This window comes from Triticum dicoccoides, chromosome 6A (genome assembly GCF_002162155.2).
Source record: "Triticum dicoccoides isolate Atlit2015 ecotype Zavitan chromosome 6A, WEW_v2.0, whole genome shotgun sequence".
Lineage (NCBI taxonomy): Eukaryota > Viridiplantae > Streptophyta > Magnoliopsida > Poales > Poaceae > Triticum > Triticum dicoccoides.
In genome coordinates, this window is record NC_041390.1 from 97,555,911 (window position 1) to 97,571,231 (window position 15,321).

Sequence of the window (15,321 nt, forward strand, 5' to 3'; positions counted from 1 at the left end):
AGAGGGGGAATGCCGGCAGCTGGAATTCTGGGCTGGAATAGGAGCAAATATTAGAGACCTATTCTGCACATCTCCAAAAGTCCTGAAACTTCACAGGAGCAATGTTTCAGAATATATAAAAAATATTGGGCGAAAGAAGTACCAGAGGGGGGCCACCCACCGTCCACGAGGGTGGGGTGGCGCCCTACCCCCCTGGGCGCGCCCCCCTGCCTCGTGGGCCCCCTGGTGGCCCTCCGATGCCCATCTTCTGCTATATGAGGTCTTTCGTCCAAGAAAAAAAATCATAAGCAAGCTTTCGGGAAGAAACTCCGCCGCCACGAGGCGGAACCTTGGCGGAACCAATCTAGGGCTCCGGCGAAGCTGTTTTGCCGGGGAAACTTCCCTCCAGGAGGGGGAAATCATCACCATCGTCATCACCAACGATCTTATCATCGGGAGGGGGTCAATCTTCATCATCATCTTCACCAGCACCATCTCATCTCAAACCCTAGTTCATCTCTTGTATCCAATCTTTGTATCCAAATATCAGATTGGTACTTGTGGGTTGCTAGTAGTGTTGATTACTCCTTGTAGTTGATGCTAGTTGGTTTACTTGGTGGAAGATCATATGTTCAGATCCACTATGCATATTAATACCCCTCTGATTATGAACATGAGTATGCTATGTGAGTAGTTACACTACAAAAAAATTACACTTCTGTGATGATACGTGTTTGTCATAGTAGGTCCCGTTTTCTGTCATGCATGTACATCCATGACAAATTTATGACAGAATCAAGATAGTCATACATGTGCTGTCGTAGAAGTCTTTCATGACATTACCAAATTATCATCACGGAAGTGTCCACTTCCATGACGATAAATCGCGCGCCATAGAAGTGCTTTCGTCAAGGGTGATCGACACGTGGCATCCACCATAACGGAATGCCGTTAAGCTATCGGGTCGGGTTTTGGATCCGATAACCCATTAATAGCCCCGACCAATGGGGATTTTCCATGTGTAAAATCATCATTGGCTGGAGGAAACACGTGTCGGCTCATCGCTGGGACAGGTGTCATCCACTCATCGGACAGAAGGCGCCTATGATACGTCGACACATCGCACGGCCCAACAGAGGCCCATTCCTGTGAAAAGGCCGGCCTATTTGACTTGGTCAAAAGGTGGCGGGCCGGCCCATGGAAAGCCTGTTAACGGCCTGTTCGCATATAGCCCATTTACATCCCGCTAACCCAAGGCCCGTTACGCCTATTCGAATTAGGCCCAGTAGCGTCATCTGGGCCATCCAATATGATTCCAGCCCGTTTTCACTTCTGGCCCATGTATGGACCATGACGTCCTTCGGCCCATATGAGGCCCTATGTAACTCTTGGCCTATTAATGGCCCGTGGTGAAACTGGCCGGTAATGAATAGTGTATCACTTTACACCCATTAATGGCCCGTGGTGAAACTGGCCCGTAAAGAAAAGTGTATCACTTTATACCCATTAACGACCCGTTATTCCGTTGGGCCGTTTCCAGCCCATGTTATCTTTCGGCCTTCTCAGAGCCCATTTATTCTTGGGCTATTTTCCAGCATTCTTTTACTTACGGCCCGTTACTGTCATTTTCTGCTTGTGGGCCAAATTCAGCCTGTGGTTACAGTCGGCCCATTTGTGGTCCGTTAATACGTTGGGCCGTTTTCATAGCGTCATCAAATACGGCCTATTAATGATGGCCCGTTATGGTCGGCCCATGAACGGACGATTCCAACTCTAGCCCGTTTTCGGCCAGAATGCGGTCTGTTTGGCCCATGTTTGGCCAATCGATCATACGGCCCGTATAAGGCTCATTGATGATACGGCCCGTAGAAGGCCCATTGTTTCTACGGCCCGTAGAAGGCCCATTGTTTCTATGGCCCGTAGAAGGCCCACTGTTTCTACGGCCCGTAGAAGGCCCACTATTTATATGGCTCGTAGAAGGCCCACTGTTTGTACGGCCCGTAGGAGGCCCAGTGTCACTACAGTAAATATTAGCCCATGGTTATTGTGGCCTAGTTTTAAAAAATAGGTTATTGCAGCCACTAGAAAACCGCAGAAAAAGAACTGCACTGACTACAAGCAAACAAATAAACAAGACAACAAGGAAATAAATAAGCAAGCAACTTACACTAGGCTATCACGGCTATTACACATATTACATCCACTGGGCATCAAAGTTCGCCACCAGTGCAAATATAGGGAACACATCAGCATATAAACGCCGTATCAAAACAAGTCCAGAACTGAAACCACTTCAGAAGAGCTCAAGAAACAATATCCCGGGTACCCATAATGCTGGCAAGATGCTTAGCAAGCTTATTAACTTTCTCTTGTTTGGCGCTTAAGTCCTCCAGCGCTTGCTGCTGCACCAGAAAGTATGCATCTAAATTCTACACGGACTTCCTCAGTCCTTCGGCTTCCTGTCGCATAATATCTGATCAATGTCTTTCAACTTGAAGTTGAGACTCAAGAAGCCAAACTGATTCAGGCAACAAGTTCGAAGAGCTGGTGCCAGCAGTGGTAGCCAGTAACTCGAAAACTACATCAAGACAGGACTTTGGGGTTGTCTCAGTGTCTTCAGTATAGTTTTTATTAGCTTTCTTGGAGACCAATAGGGATGTCTCACTATCTTGAACCTTATCTGCATTACTTCCTTTACCATTGCATAACAGGGTACTCTTCTCCAATATTTTATCCGCGTTCTAAAAGAGAAACAAACAAACACATCTCAGGTTTACAATGTAGTATATGAAACTCATTTTGGTAAACCAGTTCAGTAGTAAGGTGGATAGGATAACAACATGAAACGAACATATATCTATGTAGTATGGTCACTGTATGGTCTATATCATTCTAGTTTATGTTGCCAAATCAAGATAGATACAGTTCGAATCATATCTATTTAAGACAAAGCAGAATATACATAATATAAGTGTGGGAAACTGATAAGCACATTTCATATACATAATTTTGTCACACATATAGACCATTTATTGTGATATGTCAATCTATTCTTGCTTCAAATTATCAAATATTCGAATGATATTCACGAAAGAGCTCGTGACTAGTTATTTGTTTATTTTGCAGAAAAGTGCGACAAGGCACTATAAACCTCGAGATTTTGACTAAGAGGCCGAAGAAAACAAGACAAGGGCAAGAAAGAAAGAGTGGAGGGATCAACTTGTGAAGTAGGAAGAGAAGTAGAAGGGCTGAAGTGAAAAAGTGCAGACCTGAGGAGAGGATCAAAATTCCTAGCTGCAGCCCGATCCCGTTTGGGCCTGGCACAACACATCTCTCTCCCTCTCCCCAATTCCTTCTCCACCTCCGGCCGCTATCGCAGCCAGGCCGGCGTGGCGGCGCGCCCTCCATTCATCAGCGTCATCCACCACACCATCTCCACTACCCGCCACTGCCAGCGCCGCATCACCACCACCATCCGCTGCATCTTCCTTTGCCGCGCCACACCACCAGCAACCCTCACCACGAGCGCCGCCACTCGCGCGACCCACCAGACATTGGGGTCGCATGCATCTGAATTCCCGCGCGCCTCCGCCTGCTGCTGCTCCTCCCCATGCCCAAGCTGTTGCTCCTCTCTCTTGCAACACCTGCTGCTGTTCTTCTTCTTCTCCTCACCTGCTGCTGTTCTTCTTCCTCTCCTTACCTTGCTATTGCACTTCTCCTCCTCCTAACCTTGCTGTTGTTCATCTCTGAACCCCCAACATGCTGCTGCTCCTCTCCAACAACGATGCCGATCTGCAGCACTTCCTCGTCACCAACCTCAAGAAACGGAGTTGCTGATCCTCTCCAACAACCCCTTGCTGATCCGCTCCAACTTGGCTTCGCTGATCATCTTCATCCCTGCTGCTCTCCTTTGCCCACAACATCTAAAGCCCAGGAAACAACTCTGAATCTCCCTTCTCTTACTGTAGTTTTTTGAATTTTTGCTCTGATTATTCTGCAGCTTGTAATCTAAATCTCAGTTAACTGTTGATGTGCCCGTGACAAAACTAGGTGGTTCAACTTGCAATATTGTTCTACTGCCTGTGATGTTTGAGATGCTTCCATCATCTACTCTATACTACAGATAATATGTTCAGTTCGTACTTGTCATGTGTTAATTAGTATTCTACTACTGTATGTGTGAGATCCCTTATGTGTTTGTTCCTTACTGCAGAAATTTATTCAGTTGTCCATGTGTTAGCTCCAGTAGATGTGCTATATAAGTACATGTGTGTTTTGTGATGTAAACCATGTCAGCTAGCTCACTGTAACAAATTCATGTTACTATTTGTGGTTTTATTTTGTATTGATATTACTCTCTGTGGTAGCTAGTTGTGTGATCATTCAATTTTCAATCTATGTATTAGCTCTCTACCTGTAATATATGTTGTGACACGAAGCATTTTCATCCCTGTCCATTATCTTGTTTCTTCCCTCTGTCATACACTTGGTAGATAAATATATGTGTTCATGTCCTGTTGTTTCCTTTTGTGTTAGCATTTTAGTTTCTCAAGTAATAGGAAAACACCAAAAAAAACAATATAGACAATCTGAACCTCCCCTTTGCTTATTTTGCATTTTCTTTGGTGACGATCTTCGGGAACTACCTTGTTTAGTTTAGGTTTATTTTCTTGCATTCATATTCTGAATTGTGTTACGTAACTTTATCTGAGCACGATCATTGACTTGCCTAGTCCTTGTGGAGAACACGACACTTGCAGTTTGGGCGTAAAAACCCCACTGTACTCACAATCGATCAGAAACTACACAGCAATAACAACACTTGTAATGTGCATGGCATGAGAACATAACTGTTTATTCAATTGAAACTGAAATCAACATAGAGCAAGTTACAACAGCAAACAGCCAAACACGTTGAAGAAACAGGTTTAAATCATACCTATTGCGCCATTGGAGTTTCAATTGCATCCTTCAAATTTGAGATTATTTGGTATCAGTAAATACAGTGATGCAAGAGCAAAGTAATATGAACCATAGCTACAGAACCTGACCTGAGAACAATTCTTCTTCTGCTTTAAGCGTTGACTTCGGGTTCGGAGTGGTGGTCCTCATGATTTGGGCACTGCAGTTGCCTTACTAACTGCTCGTGTTTGGGTGCTCTGTGGTGGAGACGGTGCTGTGTCAACGGGAACTGGGTGTCTATCTGCTGGGGTTGGGGTTAGAAGGGGTGTAGCTGGTTCTCTGTCCAACTGGGTAGGGGTACAATCTGCATGAGTGTGGGTTATGTGTGGTGGGGCTGGTTCTTGGGCAAGTACAACCATGGTTCTATCTGCATCGACAGGTAGCACGATCTTTTCTGAAGACCGTGTTTTTACTCCCACAGATACTGCCATCACTCCCTCCAATTGAAATGGCTGATAAACAATAAAAGTAATTGAATGTACAGACATTGTAAGATAGACAGGTGCAATGGATAGTAGGGAAGAAAACATGGCATGAAATAATTCACATTTATGTTGTCTAAGCAAACCTAATAGTGGGACATAATTTCACATATATGATGTGTCGGATTTCGGGTTCCGGCAGACCCTTGAGGTCCGAACACTGGGGTGCGTGCGGAGATCTCTCCCCTACCGATCTACGTCCAATCTCCTCGTGTGATCTAAGCTGGAAAACAAAGAACAACACAAGGGACACCAGGTTTATACTGGTTCGCGCCATCGTTGTGGTGTAATACCCTACTCCAGTGTGTGGTGTGGTGGATTGCCTCAGGGGCTGATGATGAACAGTACAAGGGAAGAACAGCCTCGCGAGAGGTGTTCTTGAGCTGGTGCGATGAACTGCTAGGGTGAGTTCAGTCGCCTCTCTCTCTCTGCTAGGGTTCTACCAGATCTCTCCCTCATCCCTCTACTCTGTGGTGGCTAGCCCTATTTATAGAGGCCCTGGACCTCTCCCCAAATAATGAGCGGGAAGGGCGCCAACAATTGGCCATTTTGAAGGGAAACATATAGTACAAGTTATCCTGACCAAAGGTGGTCTTCAGTTGCAAAAGCACTGGTGATGACGCCGTCTTGGGCTCCACGGTGACCTCCGCCTTGCCCCTCTGCTGGTCTTGGTCTCGTTGCACCAGAATGGCAACCTTTACCCGATGCCTTGGCTTGCGCTTGCCCCCTTTGCACCAAAGGGGAAACAAGGACACTGCGCAGGCCGGCGCCCGCCTTGTCTCGATTGTCATGGCTTGCGTCACGGGTTCCTCACGAGGTACCCCTTCCTTGATCTCTTCGCCTCCTCGCGAGCCTGCCTGATGAGGCTGCCTGTGAGGAAGCTTTCAGTCGTCCGCCCCGTGAGGCTTGGCCCCTCGCGAGGGTCTTGAGCTTGAGCTGATGAAGATGGGCCACGTTGGGCCCCCACTTGAGCCACGCCGCAGGCAGGCAAGTCTGGGGACCCCCATTCCCAGAACACCGACAGTAGCCCCCGGGCCCGAGGCACGGCCGGGCTTGGCCCAGCAGGGGAGCGAAGGAGCAAGCGCGAAGCGCCGCGGGCCCTAACAGCCTGCGGCCTTGGGCGCCGCGTGGTGATTGATTGGACGTGGGCGCATACGCTTCCCCGCGATGCCTCGGTGACCGCATGACTTGACAAATCCCTGCATGCAGAGAAATCGGTCATGATTACCTACGATCGTGGTGCTCGGCGGTTGGCCTCCTCCGGCTATAAGTACGGGGCTGGGTGAGCCCCTTCAGTCCATTCCTTCCCGCTGCTCCTTCCCTTCTTCTTCCTTGTTCTTGCTCCTCCTCACGCCAATGGCACCAATCCGCCGGTTCTCTGCAGAAGAGAAGGGAAAGGCCCCCTGAGAGGGTCCTGACCCACATTTTTCTCCCCTACTTGCTCGCGCTCTACGTCGGCAGGGCCCGGCCCCGCGCATACCTCACCCAGCGTTAGCCCCGACCGGAAACCAGGATGGGACTAAGGAGTGAGGGGCTACGTGGCAAGTTAGGCTCCTGAGTCGCGATGCTCGGGGGTCCCCCTTGACGCACAAGCAACAAGTAGGAAAGGAGGGAACGAGGAGTGGATTGATCGTTCTGCGTCGGCAGGACCTAGCCCCACGCGTACCTCACCCAGCGTTAGCCCCGACCAGAAACTAGGACAGGACTAAGGAGTGAGGGGCTACGGGGCAAGTTAGGCTCCTGAGTCGCGATGCTCAGGAGTCCCCCTTGACGTTCAAACGGGTTTCCATACCTTGGCTCCGCTCGGGGAGGGGCGCGCGACGACCAGGTCCGAGGGACCTGGCTGGGTGGCGTGTGCTCAGGCGAGGCCCGGGCGTAGCCCCCGTGTCCAGCCCCTTCGCGCGGCACTCCCGAGGGGAGGCGTTGCGATGGTGCCGGACACTGAGCTCTGGGCTCCCTGAGGTTGGTATGGCCGGAGGCCGCCCTCAGTTATTTATCACTAGCATAGAGGATAGCACTTCCGTATGTGTACGGGCATAGCCGCTCCTCGGCAGTGTCGTCAGCCAGCGCGGAGCATGGTGCTTCCACTGGTACGTGGCAGGGGGCTCCCCTCCGGGAGGAGCCCCCGGGGCGTGTACAGCCCCGCCCTGACACGTGGCCGGCACGGTAGGGCTAGGAGAGGTGTATCTGGGAACTCGTGAGCCAGCGTGGGACTCACAAGGCCCTACCTTGAGGCGGGTTGCGCCTGGCTCTCGGCCTTTGTCAATGGTGTATTCCTGCAGGGTAGTTAGAATGCAAATGCTCTACGTCCTCAGGTCCCGGCCCTCGAGCGAGCTCAGCCGCCGCTGGTATACAGGTCACGATGCCGTGGGTCAAGGCCAGGGGGTGAGGGCTGGAGAGCTGGTAGGAGTCCACGAGTCACGATGCTCAGGTACCTCCCTTTTAACATGCAAGCGCTTTGCATGAAAGCAGAGAAGTCCGTGATAAGCAGCAGGTGATAATTGAGCGCGAAAGAGCAAATTCATTTTAAGTAGACGCGGGAAAAGCAAACGCCGCAGGGCCAGGCCCGAGCAGCTCGGGGATGATGCAGCCCGTGGGGAGCCCCCAACAAGGTATGTAAATAGCATAAGCAAAACGGATACATGCCGCAGGGACGGACCCACACGGCCTGGGAATGATGCGGCCCTCTGGGCGCTCCCAGCTAAAAACGGAACTTAGAAAGATGTCACCTGGTGCCGTTGAAGATGAAGTGATGCTGAGGAAGCGGGCGATGCGCGATGAAGACGTCGACCCTCGGGAGGCACCGGGGGCACAGGTGGGTTCCCGAGGGCCTTCTCCATCTCCGCCAGGACCGCATGATGCCTGACCTCCTGAGCCTCCAGAATGCTCCTCAGTAGGTGCCGATGAGCGGCGACCGCATTCGGCAGGCCGAAAGGCATGCGAACGTAGCTGTGAGGCGGACCCTCGCAACACCCCGCGCGCGAAGGCCATAGGCGCTCCTGAGACGTGGCTCGGTTGAGCCCTGGTACGTCGATGCAGACGCGCAGCCCACCATCCTTGCCTGGATGCGGGGCCATGGCGGGCAAGCAGCGGCTGCCGTGCATGACTCTCGACTCCGGTAGCTCCTGAGTGTTGCTCGTGATGAACTCCTGAGGGTTTGGTCTTCCTTGCCTTGTACCTTCCTGAGGGAACGTGCCTGGAAGCACCCCTCCAAGTGGTGCCCGAGCGCCTCCCTCGCGGCCTTGGCAAAGTCGGTGGCTCTCCAAGAAAGAGCCCCCGAGCCCTGCCTGAGGAGGGCGCCGGGTGCGCCTTCCTATGCGAGAGAGGGTGGCGCTCCCTGATTGGGCATAGATCCTGACCCAACACCTCCGGAGGCGCTTTCCTCCTTATGGCTTGGACCAGGCGAAGCCTTCTTCTTCTTGGGGGTCGCCTCGAGAAGTCTTCCATTTCTGCGGTCCGGGTCTTCGATTGCTGCGGCTTGAAACGCGCGCTCAAGTGAACACACTGCGTCCCTTTCTTCACAGGGTACGGTGATGACTCCACCGCTTCCTGGCATCTTGAGGACATTGTATCCATGGTGAGTCACTGCCATGAACTTGGCCAGGGCTAGGTACCCGAGGATGTCATTGTATGGTAGACGGATGTGGGCGACGTCGAAGTCGATGAGCTCGGTGCGGTAGTTGTTGCGCTGCCCGAAGGTGACTGGAAGGCAAATCTGCCCTATCGGAACAGTGGAACCATTAGTGACTCCTGAGAAGGGCTTGGTTGGCTGAAGCTGATCGTACGACACTTGGAGATTGTCGAACGTCTCGACGGACAGGACATTGAGTCCTGCCCCGCCATCAATGAGGGTCCTGGTGACCTGCACGTTGCTGATGACTAGGGAGCAAAGCATAGGGAGGACTCTGGCCGTTGCCGCGCACTTGAGCTGATCCGCTGAGCTGAACGTGATAGTGCACACGGACCACCTGAGAGGGCACGTGGCCTCAAGCTTGGGGAGGACTGCATTCTCCTCGCGAGCAAACTGCTTGAAGATGCGTTTTGAGGCTGGGGCCTGCGCGCCACCCAAGATGCAAGCGATTGCACGCGGCTCCTCGAAGCCCTCAGCTCCCTCGTCCTGATGTTGGTCTTCGTTCCTCCTTGGCGGTGGCGGCAGAGGAGGAAGGCCTGCGTTGCCGCGCGGGCGATCCTCACGAGGCTGATCTCTCCAGCCTCCCTCGCGAGGCTGGTCCTGCCAGTGATCCTCGCGAGGTCGGTCTCGCCACCCTTAGCGAGGGTGACGGTCTTCCCATCGTCCGCCACCTCTTCCTCCTCCTCGGCCATAGCCCCTGTTGTTGCGCTCGGGGCGTCGGTCGAGACGTCCATCTCTCACGGCCCTGAGCTCTTGACATTCGTTGGTGTTGTGGGTGTGGAGGTCGTGGTACACGCAGTACCGGCTGCCCTTGGATGACTCAGGCTGATCCCTGCCTCGCTTGGTGTCTGGCTCCGCTGCAAGCACGACAACCCCCTTGCGCTTCACATCCTTGGCCTTGGGCTTCTTCTCTTCCGGGTTGGCAGCCGGGAGTTCGTGGAGGGAAAGGCGCCCTTCCTCAGGCCTGGCGCACTTGGTCGCCAAGTTGAACAGCTCCAGGGATGTGCACAGGTCTTCATGGATTGCTAGCTCCTCCTTCATCTTGACATCACGTACGCCATTGGAGAAGGCCAAGATGATGGCTTCTTCAGTCACCTTGGGGATCTTGAGGCGAGCGTTGTTGAAGCGCTGGATGTATTTCTGTAGGATTTTCCCTTGCTGCTGCTTGATGGCCGGGGGCCGGTCGCGAGTGCCCTGGAAGTTGGCGATGAAGCGAGTGCGCATCTCGTCCCAGGAGGAGATCATGCCAGGAGCCAGGTGCGGGCTCCGTCCTTGAGCGCCATGGGAAACCAGTTCGCCATGACCCTTTCATCTCCGTTGGTGGCTTCGATGCATAGCTCGTAGAGTTGCAGGAACTCCGCAGGGTCCGCCGTGCCATCATAGCGAGGGGGCAGGTCAGGCTTGAAATTGCCTGGCCATGCGACGCAGCGTAGCTCGGGGGTGAGGGCACGGCAGCCTGCTGTGGCCACCGGTGCCTTTTGCTGGTACTGGGCTTGCTCATGGGGATTACCGCGCGCCACCGCTTGGAGCAGCGCGGGGTCTTGGCGTGGAGGTGCAGGGACGTGATCTTGGCGTGCCGGCGCCGGGAGCGCGCGATTGCCTTCTTGGGGACGAGGAATCTCTTGGTAGCTCCTTTCTTGCTGCGCAGGCGCCAAGCACGGAGGGTCTCGCCCTGGGGCTGCGCGCCTTGGAGCCAGGGCGCCTCCTTGGGGAGGAGGTGGTGGAGGCACCTCCTGATCCTCGCCTCCTACGCGGAATGGAGGGCGAGGCAATGAGAGGGACGACAAGGGGGAGCCCCATGCGGCGCTGACGAGCTCGGTGATGCGGGCGAGCCAGTCTTCGTAGAGGTCGTCGACGGGGCGGTAGTGCAAGAGTTCTCTTGCCAGGAGCAGCGCGGCGTGCGCGTCCTTGGGGGCGCGACGGGCGTGGGACGACGAAGCGGCTGGAGTCAGCGATGGGGTGGCGGTGCGGCCCTCCCGCAGCACCGAAGGATGCTGGGATGAGGCCTGCTGCTCGTTCCCCGTCGGGCCGGTGGTGGTGTTGGCGGCAGGCGACGGGGAATGACGAGGACGTTCGCCGACGGGCGCCGTCTGGGCGACGTAGGTGGCGAGAGCAGCCCGGCGCTCGGCGCGAGCCCGACGAGCGTCAGCCATGGACACGACAGAAGATCACACGCGAACAGCGGAAGAGAGATTCCGGCACACCCCTACCTGGCGCGCCAAATGTCGGATTTTGGGTTCCGGCAAACCCTTGAGGTTCGAACACTGGGGTGCGCGCGGAGATCTCTCCCCTACCGATCTACGTCCAATCTCCTCGGGTGATCTAAGTTGGAAAACAACTAACAACACAAGGGACACTGGGTTTATATTGGTTCGGGCCACTGTTGTGGTGTAATACCCTTCTCCAGTGTGTGGTGTGGTGGATTGCCTCAGGGGCTGATGATGAACAGTACAAGGGAAGAACAGCCTCGCGAGAGGTGTTCTCAAGCTGGTGCGATGAACTGCTAGGGTGAGTTCAGTCGCCTCTCTGTCTCTCTGCTAGGGTTCTACCAGATCTCTCCCTCGTCCCTCTACTCTGTGGTGGCTAGCCCTATTTATAGAGGCCCTGGACCTCTCCCCAAATAATGAGCGGGAAGGGCGCCAACAATTGGCCATTTTGGGGGGAACATATAGTACAAGTTATCCTGACCAAAGGTGGTCTTCGGCTGCCAAAAGCACTAGTGATGATGCCGTCTTGGGCTCCACGGTGACCTCCGCCTTGCCGCTCTGCTGGTCTTGGTCTTGTTGCACCGGAATGGCAACCTTTGCCCGATGCCTTGGCCTACGCTTGCCCCCTTTGTACCAAATGGGAAACAAGGACACTGCGCAGGCCGGCGCCCGCCTGGCGCCCGCCTGGTCTCGATCGTCATGGCTTGCATCACGGGTTCCTCGTGAGGTACCCCTGCTTTGATCTCCGCCTCCTCGCGAGCCTGCCTGATGAGGCTGCCTCTAAGGAAGCTTTCTGTCGTCCACCCCGCGAGGATTGGCCCCTCGCGAGGGTCTTGAGCTTGAGCTGATGAAGATGGGCCGCGTTGGGCCCCCACTTGAGCCACGCCGCAGGCCGCAGGCAGGCAAGTCTGGGGACCCCCGTTCCCAGAACGCTGACATGATGGCTAATTAAACAGGATAGCATGACACAATTTCACATGTATGATGGCTAACTAAACAGGATAGAATGATATACTTCAAAATATGATGACTATGTAAACAGGATGACATGATATAACTATACGATGTGTCTATTAAAGTGGTTGGCATGCCATAACTCACAAACATGCCATCGATGGAAACATGATGGCATGATATAATTCACGGATATAATGACATAATTTAAAATATGATGACTATGTAAATAGGATGAGATGATATAACTATATTATGTCTTTAGAAAATGGGTTGGCATGCCATAATTCAGATACATGCTGTCTATGTAAACATCATGGCATGACATAATTCAAATATATGATTTATATACTAAGGAAGTGAGCAGGGGGCAATCGCATATATGATGTGTCAACTAAGGAGATGGCATTCAATATTGTGTATATGATGTAAGAACTAAGCATTGCAATACAACATATGCATTATATGTGTAATATAACCCTGCCAAGTTTGAGCATACACCTCAGGGGGATAACAGGACTGGTCATCTGCCTCTGAATCCTCCTCTGAAGAGCTATCTGTAACCAGCAAGATATTTGCTTCAGCAGGTAGCATTGTCTGCTCTGAAGACCTTGTTTTCACTCCAGATTTCTCCATCACCAATTCAAATGGCTGATGCACAGGAAGAGCAGGTGAATATACAAACATTGTCGACAAAAGCAATGAGAAATACAAAAAAGGATGACATGATATAATTCACATATATCACGCTTGCCTAAAGAGCATGGCATTGCATAATTCACATACATAGTGCCGTGCAACAAGATAACATTGCATAATTCACATATATAATGTCTTGCAACAAGATGGCATTGCATAATTCACATATATGCTAATTAGACACTAAACAGGTGGCATTCACACAAAGCATGTCTAAACTAAGCAAATGACATAGCAATGCAAGATACCATACGCACGATATGAGCAACATAACCCTGCCAAGTTAGGGCATGCACCTCGGGGGGGGGGGGGATATGACTGGTCATCTGTCTCTGAATCCTCCCCTGAGGAGCTATCGGTAACCAGCAAGACATGCGCTTCGTCAGATAGCATTGTCTGCTCTGAAGACCTTGTTTCCACTCTAGATTTTTCCATGACCGTGTCGAATGGCTGATGCATAGGAAGAGTAATTGAATGTACTAAAATTGTTTACAAATTTAACATGTAATGAAGAAATGATGGCATGATATAATTCACATATAAGATGACTGGCTAACCAGGGTGGCATTGCAAAATTCACATATATGATGCATGGCTAGAAAAGATGGCATTGCATGATTCACATATACGATAAAGAAACTAAACAGATGGCATTGACACAAAGCATGTCTAAACTAAGCAGATGACATCTTTAATGTATACAGTAAGAAATGCAAGGCACCATATGCATGATATTACCAACATCAGCATGCCAAGTTAGAGCGAAGACCTCATGGGGTAAACAGGAGTGGTCTTCTCCTTCTGAATCCCCCTCAGAACAGTTATCTTCCTCTTGATTATGATGCGAAATGGGTGGAGGGGGGCTGCCTTTGCGCCCACCATGGAACGATGTCTGCATGAAATTTTATTGCCACACAAGGCTCGTCTCTTTTGCTCTATGTCGGTGTCAAAACTGGCGGATCTCAGGTAGGGGGTCCCGAACTGTGCGTCTAGGCGGATGGTAACAAGAGGCAGGGGACATGATGTTTTACCCAGGTTCGGGCCCTCTTGATGGAGGTAAAACCCTACGTCCTGCTTGATTAATATTGATGATATGGGCAATACAAGAGTAGATCTACCACGAGATCAAGGAGGCTAAACCCTAGAAGCTAGCCTATGGTATGATTGTTGTTCTGTCCTACGGACTAAAACCCTCCGATTTATATGGACACCGGGGAGGGCTAGGGTTACATAGAGTCGGTTACAATGGTAGGAGATCTACATATCCGTATCGCCAAGCTTGCCTTCCACGCCAAGGAAAGTCCCTTTAGGACACGGGACGAAGTCTTCAATCTTGTATCTTCATAGTCTAGGAGTCCGGCCGAAGGTATAGTCCGGCTATCTGGACACCCCCTAATCCAGGACTCCCTCAGTAGCCCCTGAACCAGGCTTCAATGACGACGAGTCCGACGCGCAGATTGTCTTCGGCATTGCAAGGCGGGTTCCTCCTCCAAGTACTTCATAGAAGATTTTGAACACAAAGGTAGTGTCCGGCTCTGCAAAAAAAGTTTCCACATATTGCCATAGAGAGAATAATATTTACACAAATCTAATCTGCTGACGTATTCCGTAGCATGACATCACACCATGGCCAAGTCTTTATTCGAATTGTTTTACTGTCCCACCTCAGCGCGTTTAGCGAGGCAGTTTCCTTGGCACGTCTTGTCAAAGCAGAGATCGTGTCCCCTTATTCCGGGATTCTCATCAATACGGCATGGGTAACCCAACCGCGCCGTTGATTACGGTGCTGGGGAGATAAGCGAGTTTTACCAGGCTGGTGGGGACGCATAGTCACGTCCACCCATATAAGGGGATAAGGATCCACCTTTTCATCCACGCTTTCTTCCTCCTTTGCCTATACATTTCCGCGCACTCGAGCTCCAGCGCCCAAGTCCGCACACCCCACCTCAACCTTCTCCAGCCATGTCCAGAGCGGGAGGCAAGTGGATGGTCTCCTCCGTCACGGAGGGACACATCAAAAAACTGAGGAAGGGCGGATACTTGTCTAACGACATTACGCACCGGCTTCCCGAAGAGGGGCAGCTCATCCCCACCCCTAGCCCCCATGAGAGGGTGGTGTTCCTCCCCCATTTCCTTCGCGGACTGGGCTTCCCTCTCCACCCATTTGTCCGGGGGCTCATGTTCTACTATGGCCTGGATTTCCACGATCTGGCCCCGAACTTTGTCCTCAACATCTCGGCGTTTATCGTCATGTGCGAGGCTTTCTTCTGCATCCGCCCCCATTTCGGCCTATGGCTCAAGACTTTCAATGTCAAGCCGAAGGTGGTGAGCGACACCCAGGCGGAGTGCGGAGGCGCCATGGTGGGCAAGATGCCCAACGTCCTATGGCTCGAGGGCTCCTTCGTGG